At 34.5% G+C, this 14,940-nt stretch overlaps 1 non-coding gene across 1 annotated transcript; it reads left to right on the top strand.

The window, feature by feature from the left end:
• The first annotated feature begins 14,483 nt into the window (after nucleotides 1–14,483).
• LOC112064128 (U6 spliceosomal RNA) lies at nucleotides 14,484–14,588 on the top strand. Its single transcript, XR_002891381.1, has one exon. It is a non-coding gene; the product is annotated as a U6 spliceosomal RNA (small nuclear RNA).
• The last annotated feature ends 352 nt before the right edge of the window (nucleotides 14,589–14,940 follow it).

Below are 14,940 nucleotides of genomic sequence, written 5' to 3' on the forward strand. Positions count from 1 at the left end.
TAGCTCTATGCAGTTCTATCACATGCATAGTTTTAAGTAACCACTACAACAATCAAGATACTTAATTGAACCATCATCAGAAGACTCCTCTATTCTACTTCTTTACAGCCACGCTCACTCCTGCCTCCCCATCTTAACCTTCAACAATCACTAACCTGTTTTGCATCTCTGTGATTGTTATTTCACAAGTGTTGCATGAATGGAATCATGCAGTATATATCCCTTTGATATTAGCTTTTTCTCTCAACATACTTTCTTTTACATTCATGCAAGTTATTGCAGTTTTCAATAACAAGTTATTCCTGAGTAGTATTCTTTGGCACAGATGTATCTTACTTCATTAACCATACAGTCACTGAAGGACATTTGGATAGTTTCTGGTTTGGGGCTACTGTATTAAAGCTGCTAAGAATATTCATGCCCAAGTTTCTTCATGAAAAAAAGTTTTCATTACTTTGGCATATATACACCATAGTGCAATTTCTGGGTTGCATGGTAGTCCATTTTTAATTTTAAAGGGAACTACCAGACTCTTTTCCAGAGTGCCCACAACATTTAATGGTTTTCTACATCCTCACCAACATTTGGTATTATCACTATTTTTAACTTGGCTCTTCTGATAGTTGTTTACTGATACCCCACTATGGTTTTAATTTGCATTTATCTACTGGCTAATGATGTTGAATATGTTTTTATATGCTTATTTTCCATTTTCATATTCTCTTTTGAAAAATGTCAGTTCAAGTCTTTCAGCCACTTTCTAATTTGATTGATGCTTTTTAAATATTGAAGTTTGAGAGTTCTTTATATATTCTAGATACAAGTTCTTTATCATACATGTGCTTTGCAAATATTTCTCTCACTGTGTGATGTGTTTTATTATCCTTTCTTTAAAATAAATTTATTTATTTTTGGCTGCGTTGGGTCTTCATTGCTGCGTGCGGGCTTTCTCTAGTTGCAGCGAGCGGGGGCTACTCTTTGTTGTGGTGCGCGGGCTTCTCATTGCGGTGGCTTCTCTTGTTGCGGAGCATGGGCTCTAGGTGCTCAGGCTTCAGTAGTTGTGGCTCACTGGCTCTAGAGTGCAGGCTCAGTAGTTGTTGCACACGGGCTTAGTTTCTCCACAACATGTGAGATCTTCCCAGACCAGGGCTCGAACCCACGTCCCCTGCATTGGCAGGCGGATTCTTAACCACTGCACCACCAGGGAAGTCCCTATTATCCTTTTAACAGAGTCTTCCACAGAGAAAAAGATTTAATTTTCACAAGGTTCAATTTATCAATTTTTTAAATTTTATGGATCATGCATTTTGGTGTCAAATCTAAGAACTCTTTGCTGGATGTCAGCAAGAATGGTGCAGTAAGGACCTCCAACAATCCTCTCCTCCATAAAAGCAGTGATAACACACAAAATTGTCAAAATTAACATTTTCAGAAGTGTGGAAATTAGCCAAAGATATTCAGCAACGTGGAGACTGTTTATTCAAGAAAATTGGCTGAATCTTGGTAAGAACATGAGCTTTGTGTTATTTTTACTTTTCCTAGCCTCATGACTCTTCATCAACCCCACAGTAGCCTTGAAAACCAATACTTCCACAAGCATGCTGAAAGCAACAACCTAACAGCCTAAGAGGTGAAATAACAGGGTGGGATTGCCTTTAAAGCCCAATTCCCAGATAGGTGTCATTATCTGACCTGTCTGGCAGTTTCCTGGGCAATCCCACCAGCAAGGCTTGTCTTTCTTTGGCCTGACACCGAGCTGGTCCAATGCAGACAGCCTTTTCCCTGGGGGTGTTTTTCAGAATCAATCAGCCACAATCATTTAATATCCCAACCTCTTGAGGTAGCAATAACAATTGAGAGAAACATCAAACAGATTGAAATTCTTAAAACAGAAAGCTTTTGAATGAGATGACTTTGAAAAGCTATGAAATATTCCTAGAAATCTGGAAGGCCATGTGCATACACAAGGCTGTGGGCACAGCTATGAAAGAACTGAGAGGGCCCTAAGCTCTTCACCTCTGGATGAAATTTAAGTTCTGAACGAGTAGGAAATAAAAGTTAAGGTAGACTTGTAAACTTCATGTCTGAACATTAAATCAGTGCCTCCCAAATCACACAAAGACCTTGTTCAAAATCTGAAGGACTTGTTCATGCATTAAAAGAAATCTCTGTCCAATCATTAGCTAATCATTAAGCTAACTGAGCACAGACATCAGTGGCCACATTAAAAAGAATACAGACCCTAAAAGAATTTATCCAGCAAAGCTGCTAAACAAGAAAACAACAAAAAAAAGACAATAACAACAACAAACAGCAACGACAAACTTTTTAATGTTTAAATGTCCCGTTTTCAGAAGAAATAAATTATAAAAAATGTAGATAAATGAGAAAGTATGGCTCATACTTGGAGGAAAAAATCAATTGATAAAAATTTTCCCTGAGGATACCCAGATTTTGGATTTACTAGACAAAGACTTTAAATGAGCTGTTTTAAATATGTTCAAAGAACAAAAGCAAACTATACCTGAAGAATTAAAGGAAAATATGCACCTGTGCTTGTCTCATAAAATTTTATTTTTCTACAGATATTATACTTTATATAATGTATATTATATTATATATAATATTATTTATATAATTTTATATATTATTTATATAAATATATAATACTTATGTATTATAAATAACATATAATATTTATATATTATAAATAATATATAAATATAATATTAATGTATTATTATATTATTTTCTTTTCCTTTTATGGAAAGGAAATGCCTCTCTTTGATCCTTTTAATGCTTTGTGCCTTGAATTCTGAATGTTGTTGATAGAGTTAAACTGTTTTCTCTTTGTTAGTATTTGCTAGAATCTTTTTTCTTATTTAGTTATTTTCAATCATCCTGTGTCACTTTGTATTAGACATGTGTCTAGAAAATAAATTATAGCTTTATTTTAATACAAAGAATTAATATTCTTTAACCAAACTCTATTTATTGTTATTGTTAATTTATTTGAACTTATTTCTGCCATCTTATTTCATGTTTCATATTTACAATACTCTCTTTTTCTTTCTCATTTTTAACATTTCTGTCTGTTATTGGCCTGATTACATTTTCTTTGTTCCATTTAATTCTCTGTACGTATAGAAGTTTTACAGTCTATTTCTAGAATGGTGGTTTGCTTTAAATTTTTAATACACATACAGTATTGGAATTTTTAATACATCAAGATTTAATCTGTTTTCAGTCTTCCTCTTATACTTAGCCGGCCATCTTGAAGCCAGATGTCTTTCCCAGATATGATACACTTCTCTGAACTTTTTGCGGAGATACATTTTATTCATATGTCAGCAATCATTTATGCCTTTAAAATCCTCTTCTTCAAATCTGCATTTCAGTTCCCAGTGCTTTGCTAAGTTTGTACTTTGGTTCCTGACCTAGTAAAAATGGCAGTGAGATAAGAGGGAAATTTCTCCTCAACCTAGTGAGATAGGTACTCAGAGCCAAAATTGTGGCAATTAATGAAAAGGAAAGAAAATGAGTAAGTAGGTTGTTTGACACACAAGTTTTTGGGTTAAGATAATTGCTTGCTACATACTTAAAATTCAGCAGGAAGATGTTTCAAGGAAAATATATCTTTCCTGCAGGTTTTATATAAGGATGAAAGTGAAACACCCCTAAAGTTCTAGGAAGTAACCCAAAACTCAGAGATTCAAGATACATTTACCAAGGACCTTTGATAGTCCAAGGACTGTGCTATGGCTGGTTGTATGAAGTAAACAAAGCAGGCATGGTCTAAAGACTTTAAACAATAAGTACAGAAACAAATATGTTTGTAACAGGATGCCCCAGCGTACATGAAATGTTTAGGGTTTTCTACTCTTTTCTGTAAAGAGAGATGCCAAAAACCACAATAGAATCATGGAAGAAAGTATTTTCTTTTCCTAAAGAATAAGTTTTGGGACCTTGTAAGCAATGAACTATCCAATTCAGTTTCCTGGGGAAAGTTAAAGTAATTTAACCTTTTGGTTCTAAGGCTTGAGAAAAAATAGTTGTCTTACCTCTAAAGAGAGGATTCCCCAGGGAGAATGTTAAAATACATATAATTCCACATTCTCCACTCCCCTCCCATAGCAAATGCATGTTCATCTGAGTTACTGAAGGTACTTCTTTTCAATAGTGGAATTGATGCCTGTGCGTACCTAGGCAGAACTTGCTAGATGTTAGTCCTTTGGAAATGTTTAGACTGAATAAAAGGCTGAGAACAGAAATGAATATAGCACTGTTTAGAGAGTATCAAATTAGCAAATCAGTGCAACATGAAATGGTGACAGGTGGACCATGCCTTGAATTGATAAAAGATTTGCTTTCCGAGTGGGATTATGAAAAGCTGTGAAAACAGGAATCATGTATTTGTTGACATGAACAATTAATTAAACTAGTGTCGTTAGCAAATAATTAAACCAGGAAAACTAAAGCCAGTTTCATTAATCATTTTAAATTAATTATGACAATGCTGTTAATACCAATTTGTCATTTGCATTTGTATGAACATTTTAGAAAAGAAATATGTGTATATCAGAGACTTAGAAGTGGTGGCTCACAAGATGTAACATGGATCATAATCTCCTTGGGAGAGGAGACTTGTTAAAGTGTAAATTATTGGGTCCCACCTCCAGGAATTTAAATTCATTAGTTGTGAAAAAGGCCCATGAACATGGATTTAACAACCTCTCCCCTCCCTGTACACACAGACACACAGACACTCACACACAGAAATGATCATTCTGATGCAGTTTGCTGGGTAGATGACACTTGGAAAACATTGCTCAAGAAGTAAAACATTGATAAAAATAAGAATTGTTATATTATCTATTGTGAGTTAGCATTTGTTTGAATATTTACTTTATGTTTTATTTTAAAACGGTTATTTCAGTGTTAGATAATTAGCTTTAATTATCTATAGATGGTAGTATGAGTAAATCAATAAACAACATTATTACAAAAAATGAACTAATATAATTAAGTTAAAAAGAGTTCTAGATCTGTTTTCTAGTAAGACACTAAAATGACATGATAGTTGATTCCCTTCTCCCAAAGTAACCACAGAGAAACTAGACAGGGAAAATACCAAGAAAAGAAGAAAAGTATAAAATTCCCCTAGGGTAATAGGGAGATTGTTGTGAAATGGTGGGTTTGGGGGGGTCAATTCTAGACTTTAACCAGGACAGGGTTGACAGCCTGGGGTTATTGTGAGAGGGAAAGTAGCAGTGGTGGAGCTAGAGTTCTCCTATAGCTTCCTCCCCACCATTACCGTGGTAAAAAGAATGTCTGTCCACAATAGGGGTGATACAGAAGTCTGGTGCAGGCGTCTGCAGGAGGCAGTTCCCGTTAGGGAAATAGCAGAACTTTGGGTCATCAGATTAGCTGGAGTGCCAAAAGTGGAGATTAGAGGAGCCTCAATACATGGCACATTTGCTGAATTTTGAAGCTATGTGGGGTGGGAAGCAAACGAGCTGGAATGGAAACCAGAGATGAATTGTACACGATCTCAGGAAACAAAGACCTTTCAGGGGAAGTGACTCCAGCGAATATACCAGAACCACAGTAAACTGATGATCTGAAGCCAATTTTACCATGATGGTATTTTACTGATTTGGGGGAACTTGTGCTATAGACTGAGACTTCTGGCTTGGCAGGACAGAGCGCCTCTGCAGAGGGAGCTGAGTTTTCAGCCGGCACATGGGATAGAGAGAAAGGTAGAAAACTGTGAAGTCACAAATGAAGACATTAAAAGAAAAAAACATTTACATAATTCTAAAACACTTCAGTGCCGAAAACTGAAAAGGTTAGCCAAAAATCTCTCAAAGGATCACAGTACTCATGTCATTCTGCTGAAAGGACAAAGACTAACTACAGGAAGGGCCCCAATGAACATAAGCATACTCTCATTGAAAAGCTTCAGAAGGCAAAGCCCTAATGACAGAACAAACCAGCGGTAGACTAAGCCTTATTAAAATGTCAACTAAGCACCCAACTCCATCTGCCTAACATAAAAAAGGGAAAATATTCTCAGGATGTGATAACATTATCAGAAAGATTCAATAAAATAGTAATAGCTGTGCCAAGAAACAAGAGAATATGACCAGGATAAGGAGGAATAAATAGACAATAAAAGAATAAAATGCAGTCCAGATATTGAGGTTATCAAAAACTTTAAAACAATTCTAATTAAACCATTCAGGAAAATAGAGAAAAAGTTGTAGAAAACACATGAAAATATTGAGTTTCACCGGACATTTGGACTACACAAGAAAAACATATATAACGGAGATTCTAGAATTTAAAATATAATATCTGAAACTAGAAATTTATCTAATAGGTTAAACAGCAAATCAGAAGTAGCAGATGACAGGATTAGTAAACTGAAGGACAATGGAAACCCAAACCTAAAGCACAAAGAAAGCCTATCAAATGTGTAATAAGAATCCCAGAAGAAATAAAAAAAAAAAAAAGAATGGACCAGAAGAAACACTTGAAAAAGTCATAGCTGAGTATCTTCAAAAATCTTTAGGAATCCCTGGAAGGATCTATGAAAAGATAACCTATCCCAGGCATGTCACAGTAAAACTGCTGGACAGCAATGACAAAGAGAAAGTCCTAAAAGCAGTAAGAGGTGAGAAAATACACATTACCTTCTAAGGAGGGATAATAAGACTAATGATGGAAGCTGGAACACAGTGCAATGATGCACAGTTAAGGAACTGAAAAGAAAAACTACCAACCTAGAATTCTTTACCCAGTAAAAATATTCCTTACCTCCATGAAGGTAAAATAAAGAGGTTTTTAGACAAGCAGAAACTGCAAGAATATGATGCCTGCAAACCTGCACTAAAAATATAAAGCAATTAAAATTTTAGAGCTCTGCTATGTAAAAAGCTTGTAAGTCATCAGTCCTGTCCTTACAACAAGACAAAAGCTAAACATACTGAAAACCAAGAATTTTTCTTAGACTCATCAGAGAAATGGGATCACAGAGTAAACTGCCACCCTGATATCTGGAGAGAGTCACAGCTGAGATTGGTTTATCTGGAGCAGAAGCTGCTACAGCCACAATCTAATGGGAACACTTAAATGACAATTTTGATGAATTGTTGGAGGCTGAGAGTGCACTAGCTTCAGAGTGAGAAACACTTTGGGACCCAACATTTTCCTGGGTTTTCCCTCTAGGAACCTGCCAAGTTCTAATGGTAAAGCAGAAAAATTCCCACCTGTTTCTGGCAGGAGATGAAGGAAAGTATCCATTTTTAAATATATCCAGAGCATTCTCCTTAAAAAAGAACTACTCTCTAAGAGAAAATACTTTACCAGAGCTTTATCTCACCTTAGGAAACAGAAATTAGCCAATTCCAACCCCCTCTGGTTGTCCTGTCTCATGTCAGGGGTAGGTGGAGAGGGACTGAGAAACATTTTGAACATCATAGCCCCAAAACTCAGTCCCACTAAAAAACCAATTTTAATAAAAAGATTATAACAGGCTTCCTCTCCTCACTTTACCACTACATCAACAAGCCTACAGTATAAGAACAAAGAATTGCAGCTGAAAGAGCTGCAAGACTCAAATCTGATCAAGAAAGAGTTCTTAGAGAAATCCAAAGACAACAGGGAAGAAGAAAAGGACACTAGAGAAAACTGAAGCCTCTTCACCTACCTGTACAACAAACATTAAACACAGCCCAATTTTGAGCCAAATTAGCATAAATCCTCACCCTTAAGGCCTATTTATCTCAGATCCTATTATCCAATATACCACATCCAGTTTTTAACAAAAAGTTACAGGTATGCCAAAGAGAGGAAAAAATAGTCTGAAGATGTAAAGCAAGCATCCAAACCAGACCCAAATATGACACAGATTTTGGAAATATTAAACATGGAATTTAAAATATCTATGATTAATATGTTAAAGGCTTTATGGAAAAAGTAGACAACATGCATGGGTAATTTATGCAGAAAGATGGAAACACTGAGTCATAAGGATATGCTAGAAATTAAAAATGCTGGAAAGAATGAAGAATGCCTTTCATGGGCTCATTAGTAGACTGAATAAGGAGGAAACCAGCAGTGACTCTGAAGATACATCACTAGAAACTTCCTAAAGTGAAATGCATAGAGAAGAAATGATTTAAAAAAGAATATCCAAGAATTATGAGATTGTGGGGTGTTTACAAAAGGTATAACATACGTGTAAGTGGAATACCAGAAGAAAAAAATGAGACAGAAGAAATATTTGCAGTAATAATGGCTGTGAATTTTTCAAAATTAATGACAGACACAAAACTACAGATCCAGGAATCTCAGAGAACACCAAGCAGGATGACTACCAAAAAATATAAAACTTAGGCATATCATATTCAAACTTCAGAAAACCAAAGACAAAGAAAATTTTGAAAGAAGCTGGGAGGAAGTGGGGGTACACCTTACCTACTGAGGAAAAAGGATAAGAATTACATCAGATTTTCTCATCAGAAACAATGAAAGAAGGAAGAGAATGGAGTGATATATTTAAAATGATTGGAAGAAAGAAAGAAATACCAAACTAAAATTCTATATCCTTCAGCAATGAAGAGAAATAATGACTTTCTCAGATAAATGAAAATAAGTGAATTCATTGCAGTAAAACTTCCCTGCAAGAAAGGTTAAAAGAAGTTCCTCTGAGAGAAGGGAAGTTATGTAGGTCAAAAACCCAGATCTACATAAAGAAAAGAAATGTGTCACAGAAAGAATAAGTGAAAGTAAAATAAACCCTTTTATTTCCCCTATTTTTGAATTATCTATTAAATAACTGTTCAAAGTAATAATATTGATAGTAACAATATACTAGGTGATTATAGTTTCTGGATAAGTGAAATGAATGGCAGAAATCTTACAAGGGACGTGAGGGAGGAATTGGGACTACTCTGTTATAGTAGAGTAGTGTATATATATATATAGTATTATAGTATTCAAATGTTCTGGGATCCATTATAAAGTACCTGCACTGCTCATGAAGTAGTATGGTGTTATTTGAAAGTGGAATTAGATTAGTTAAAAATGTATATTGCAAACTTTAGGGCATCATCTAAAAATTTTTTTGAAGTATAATTGATGTACTAAGAGAGGATAGAAAATGGAAACGTAAAATACTCAGTTAAAACCAGAGAAGGAAGAAAATGACAGAAAGATTTTTAAAAGAACAGTTATAATGAATAGGAAATGCTTACAAACATGCTACTTATCAATCCAGCTATATCAATGATAACTTTAAATGTGAGTGGCCTAAATTTGCCATTTAAAAACAAAGAATGGGGGGTGGAAAAAGAAACAAGACCCAACTATGTTGTCTACAAGCAAAAAAAAAAACAAACCTGCTTTAATATAAAGACACAGATTAAAAGTAAAGGAATGGGGCTTCCCTGGTGGCGCAGTGGTTGAGAGTCGCCTGCCGATGCAGGGGATACAGGTTCGTGTCCCAGTTCAGGAAGATCCCACATGCCGCGGAGCGGCTAGGCCCGTGCGCCATGGCCGCTGTGCCTGGAAGTATAATTGATGTACTAAGAGAGGATAGAAAATGGAAACATGTAAAATACTCAGTTAAAACCAGAGAAGGAAGAAAATGACAGAAAGATTTTTAAAAGAACAGTTATAATGAATAGGAAATGCTTACAAACATGCTACTTATCAATCCAGCTATATCAATGATAACTTTAAATGTGAGTGGCCTAAATTTGCCATTTAAAAACAAAGAATGGGGGGTGGAAAAAGAAACAAGACCCAACTATGTTGTCTACAAGCAAAAAAAAAAACAAACCTGCTTTAATATAAAGACACAGATTAAAAGTAAAGGAATGGGGCTTCCCTGGTGGCGCAGTGGTTGAGAGTCGCCTGCCGATGCAGGGGATACAGGTTCGTGTCCCAGTTCAGGAAGATCCCACATGCCGCGGAGCGGCTAGGCCCGTGAGCCATGGCCGCTGAGCCTGCACGTCCGGAGCCTGTGCTCCGCAATGGGAGAGGCCACAGCAGTGGGAGGCCCGCATACGGCAAAAAAAAAGTAAAGGAATGGAGAAAGATATTACATGCTAACACAATCAAAAGAAAGTTGGAGTAGCTATGTTAATTACACAATGCAGACTTCCAGAGCAAGGAAAAATTATTAAGGGTAATGAGAGGTATTACACGATGATAAAGGGGTCAATTCTCCAAGAACACGTAAAAATCTTTAAAGTGTATGCACCTAACAACAGAATGTCAAAATACATAATTAAAAAACTTATAGAACTGCCAGAAGAAATAGAAAAATCCACTATTACAGTTGGAGACTTCAACACCTCTTTATCAGTACTTCCAACAGTGAAAAAATCAGTAAGGGTGTAGTTGAATTGAACAGCACCATCAATCACTTTGTTCTAATTGACGTTTATAGAATATTTATAGAATACTCCATCTGACAACAGCAGAGTACACATTCTCCTCAATCTCAAATGGAATAGACCACATTTCTGGGTTACAAAACACAGCTTGACAAATTTTATACAATAGCAGTCACTCAAAGAATGTTCATAGAAAACAATGGAATTAAACTGGAGATCAACAACAGAAAAATAGCTGAAAAACAAACAGAAAAATAATGGAGAGTAAATAATACTCTTCTAAATAATGTGGGGGTCAAAGAAGTCTCAAGTGAAATTTTAAAATATTTTTAACTAAATGAAAGTAAAATACACCTTATCAGAATTTGTGGCGTGCAGCAAAAGCAAAGCTTATAGGGAAGCTTATAGCATTGAATGTATATATTAGAGAAGAAAAATACCTAAAATTTAAAAATCTAAGCTTCTATCTTAGGAAATTAGAGAAAGGAAAGCAATTTAAGCCAAAAGAAAGCAGAGAAAAGAAAAATTAGGCAAGAAATCAATGAAATTGAAAACAGGAAATCAATAGAATCAATGAAACCAAAAGCTGGTTCTTTGAAAATATCAATAAAATATATTAACCTCTAGCCAGACTAACCAAGAAAAAATTCTTCAGCAGAAGGAAAAGATTCCAAACAGCTACTTGGAAACAGGAAGCAGTGAAAAGCAATGAATGGTAAACAGGTGGGTCCTTATAAAAGTATATTAACTGCACAAGATGATAATAATAATGTGTTGTAGAATTCAAAATACATGCAGAATTAACATGCATGACAATAGTAGGGCAAAAGAGGAAAGGTAGGTAAATAGGATTCAACCATTCTAGGATCTAAGCATTATCAAGGAAATGATAAAATTAATAATTTTATTAGATGCATTAAGCCACATATCTGTTCTCTAAAGTAGAGATCTTTAAAATGACCATTAAAAAATAATGAAAGAATGTATAACCAATTAAAGATGGAAAAATAAAATAATTTAACATATTTTATTAATTCAAAGAAAGACAAGGGATAGAAAAGTGAACATAAGGAGATCAGTCACATATAAAGCAAATTGCAAGATGGTAGATATTGACCCAAGTATACCAATAATTAAATTTAAATGGAACAAATATTTCAATAAAAGAGTAAAATTATCAGACTCAGTATTAAAAAATAGCATGGTAATTAGAAGTAAATTCTATGACACAGAACGTTTGAACCTAAAGGAATGAGAAGCATTACCAGAATTACTTGGAGACGTTTGGTAATGTTGTCTAATCCATTGGTTAGAAATAAAAACCCTAAGTCTATGTGTGCACAATTACATATTTGAAAATGTATCAAACAAAACCTGGCAAAAGTAAATAGTGACCTAAACAAATCTACAATCATATTGGGAGATTTTTATTGCATCTCTTTTAATAGCTAATAGGACAACATAAGGAGTCATCCCTCTTAATTCAACTTATACCCAAAAGACAAAACTTGAAACTCTAGTAAGAAAAGTTTTCCCAAATGAAGAATGATTATTTGTGGTTTTTCTGGTCTCTAGACCTCTATAATCAAAGACCGTATCCATTCTCCTCCCTTGGAACATAAAGGGCTTTATAACCTGAGATCTGACCTCCCATACTCGTTATCTGACAGGATATCTGAAACCCCCAGAGGAAATGTCCTCGAAGAATAAAATAACAATCTATTTGAAGATAATTATTTGCAAAGAAAAAGAACACACTGCATAAAAGTCCTTCAGAAATAGAAGCATCAGAACAAAAAAAATCAAATATTTTAAATTAATCTAATAAAGTATATTAAAATGTAAATAAGATATTTTTAATGTGAAGTAGAGTAAGACAACATCAAAAGAACAGAAAATGATTTGAAAAATAAGATAGTCAACATAAAGAGCACAATGGTTATACAGATTTAAATTGATACAACTGAGGGAAAAAATTAGTAATTGGAAGACCCACTTGTGTAACTATCCAGAAGGAAGAATTAAAAGATAAAGAATAAGAAAACATTAAATGTTAAGCTATCTGGAAAGTAGAATTAAAGTAGAATAAAAAAATACAGATAATAGAACCTCAAGGAACCATAATAGAAATTGAAAGAAGAAAATGGTTTTTCTTTTAAATAATAGAGAAGTATTTCCTGGAATTAAAAAATAAATGAAACAAGTCATATTGCAAGCATTCATAGATTGTTAAAAGTGACAAATTAGTGGGGAAAACACCTGGGAATTAAAGAATGTATCAAAGACAAGAAACTTCTAAAAGCTTCAGAAAGAAGGAGCAGATCAAGGAAATCATCAGATCAGCAACACATTTTTCAACAACATCCCTGGAAGCAGTGTGAAGATGGAACAATATTTTGAAGATATTGAAAGAAAAAAATTTGGACGTAGATGCTTAGACCCAACCAAACTAATTCACGTATTACAGCATGATAAAAAATATTCACATGAATTCAAAACCGTAGCTTTTTCCAAAAAAGACTTGCACTGAAAATTGTTTTGTATAATATTTTTAAATAGCATTTTATATATATATTTTTTTAAAGATTTTTTATTGATGTGAACCATTTTTAAAGTCTTTATTGAATTTGTTACACTATTGTTTCTGTTTTATGTTTTGGTTTTTTGGCCAAGAGGCATGTGGGATCTTAGCTCCCCGACCAGGGATTGAACCCGCACCCCCTGCATTGGAAGGCAAAGTCTTAATCACTGGACGGCCAGGGAAGTCCCTAAATAGCATTTTAAATAATAACATTTTTATTTTTCAATAAATCTATGAGATGCTACAAGAAATATGAAGAAGAAATTAAATATGTCAGTAAAGTTTATTTTCTTTAAAATCACAGTGAGCATAACAGAAAGAAAATATATACATATTACCCCAGAATTAAAATCTAGATCACATCAAACTAAAAAGGAAAGAGGGAGGGTGTGGCAAAGGGATGAGAAAGTTAATAAGTATACCATCCTGTTTGAAATGAGAGATGAGTTAAAGACAATAAGTAAAAATAAGTTTTTAATTAGACACAAAAAACATGGAAAGAGAATAAACCAAAATATTAAAATTACATACAAATATACGAATAATTAATCTGAATGTAAATTTTCTAAACACTATTCAAGACACATTTTCAGATTGGATTTAAAAAAAAGAACAAAATCTAGATATATGTTGTTTACAAGAAGAAGATCTAAAGCATAGACATATGAACACCTGAAACTTTTTAGTAAGTGAAAACATTCTATTAGACAAATAGTAACCAAAACTGGTTTAGGTAAATATTAGAAAAGTGTACTTAAAATCTACTAATGCGTACAAACAAGATATAATCTGTCTTGGTATGTGCTACTATCTTCCAGCTTTTTGCCTGGAAACATTTTTGACCTGTGACCCAGGGAAGTGGAACCAAAACAGTGGCAAGCAGTCTTACTGAGAGGAGGAGAGAGAGCTCAGAGTTCTGGGAGGCAGAAGTAGCTGGAAATCTGCAAGGCATTGTAATGAAGAAGAGAGATCCATGCAGAAAAATGGCTCCAGAAATCTTCAAGTCTGCTCAAAGAATAACCAAGACGGTGTAAACTGCATATTTCACAGAGCTCACACAGAGCTGGACAAGTGTGCATTCCAATCAGTCAAAATAGAGACTCCTTGGAGAACACCCTAGGAATTCAAAAGAGACCCTTGAAGGGGCATGTATTAGTAAACGGCTGAAATCCAGAGAAAAGCACTATAAATGCACCATAAGTCTGAAAAACAAGCTTTCAATGAAAAAATGGAAAATCTGAATAGCCCAATGTCTCCTTACAAAAATGGAATTTATTAAGTAAAAAGGCTTTCACAAGGAGATTCCATCCCAGATGGCTTCAATAGTAAATTCTATGAAATGTTTCATAAGGAATAATACCATTCTAATACAAAATCTTTCAGAAAGTAGAGGAAAGGAGGACACGTGCCACCTCACCTAATGAGAAAGCATTGCACTGATTCCAAAGCCAGAAAGCTATATTACAAAAAAAATTTTTAAGGGAGAAAGTTATAGTGCCCACTTCGGTAACGCATATGCTAAAATTGGAAAGATACAGAGAGGATTAGCATAGACCCTGCCCAAGGATGACACACAAATTCGTGAAGCGGTCCATATTTTTTCAACTCTACTTCAATAAAATTTTTTTTAAATAAAAAAAGTTACAAGCCAGTTGCATTAATTTATATTTAAAGGACACTTCCCTGAAACGCTATTTTATAATTGTCTCTGTTAAATATCCAGATTTGATGTCCTCAGGGCAATGCACCATGTATAATATGGATGAGTGAAGGGCAGGTGAGAAAAGAAGAATCAATGATTTTAGGAAATGGTATATATGGAAGTTTGTGGCCACGAAATTTATATCTTTAAAATTCTTGTTACCTCTGATGTCCTAATCTTGTAATCCTAAATTAGATTGCTAAGTAATGTACAAGTATCTTCCCTGTTGCCTGAACAGTGTTCAAAGATTG

This window comes from Physeter macrocephalus, chromosome 19 (assembly GCF_002837175.3).
Source record: "Physeter macrocephalus isolate SW-GA chromosome 19, ASM283717v5, whole genome shotgun sequence".
NCBI lineage: Eukaryota > Metazoa > Chordata > Mammalia > Artiodactyla > Physeteridae > Physeter > Physeter macrocephalus.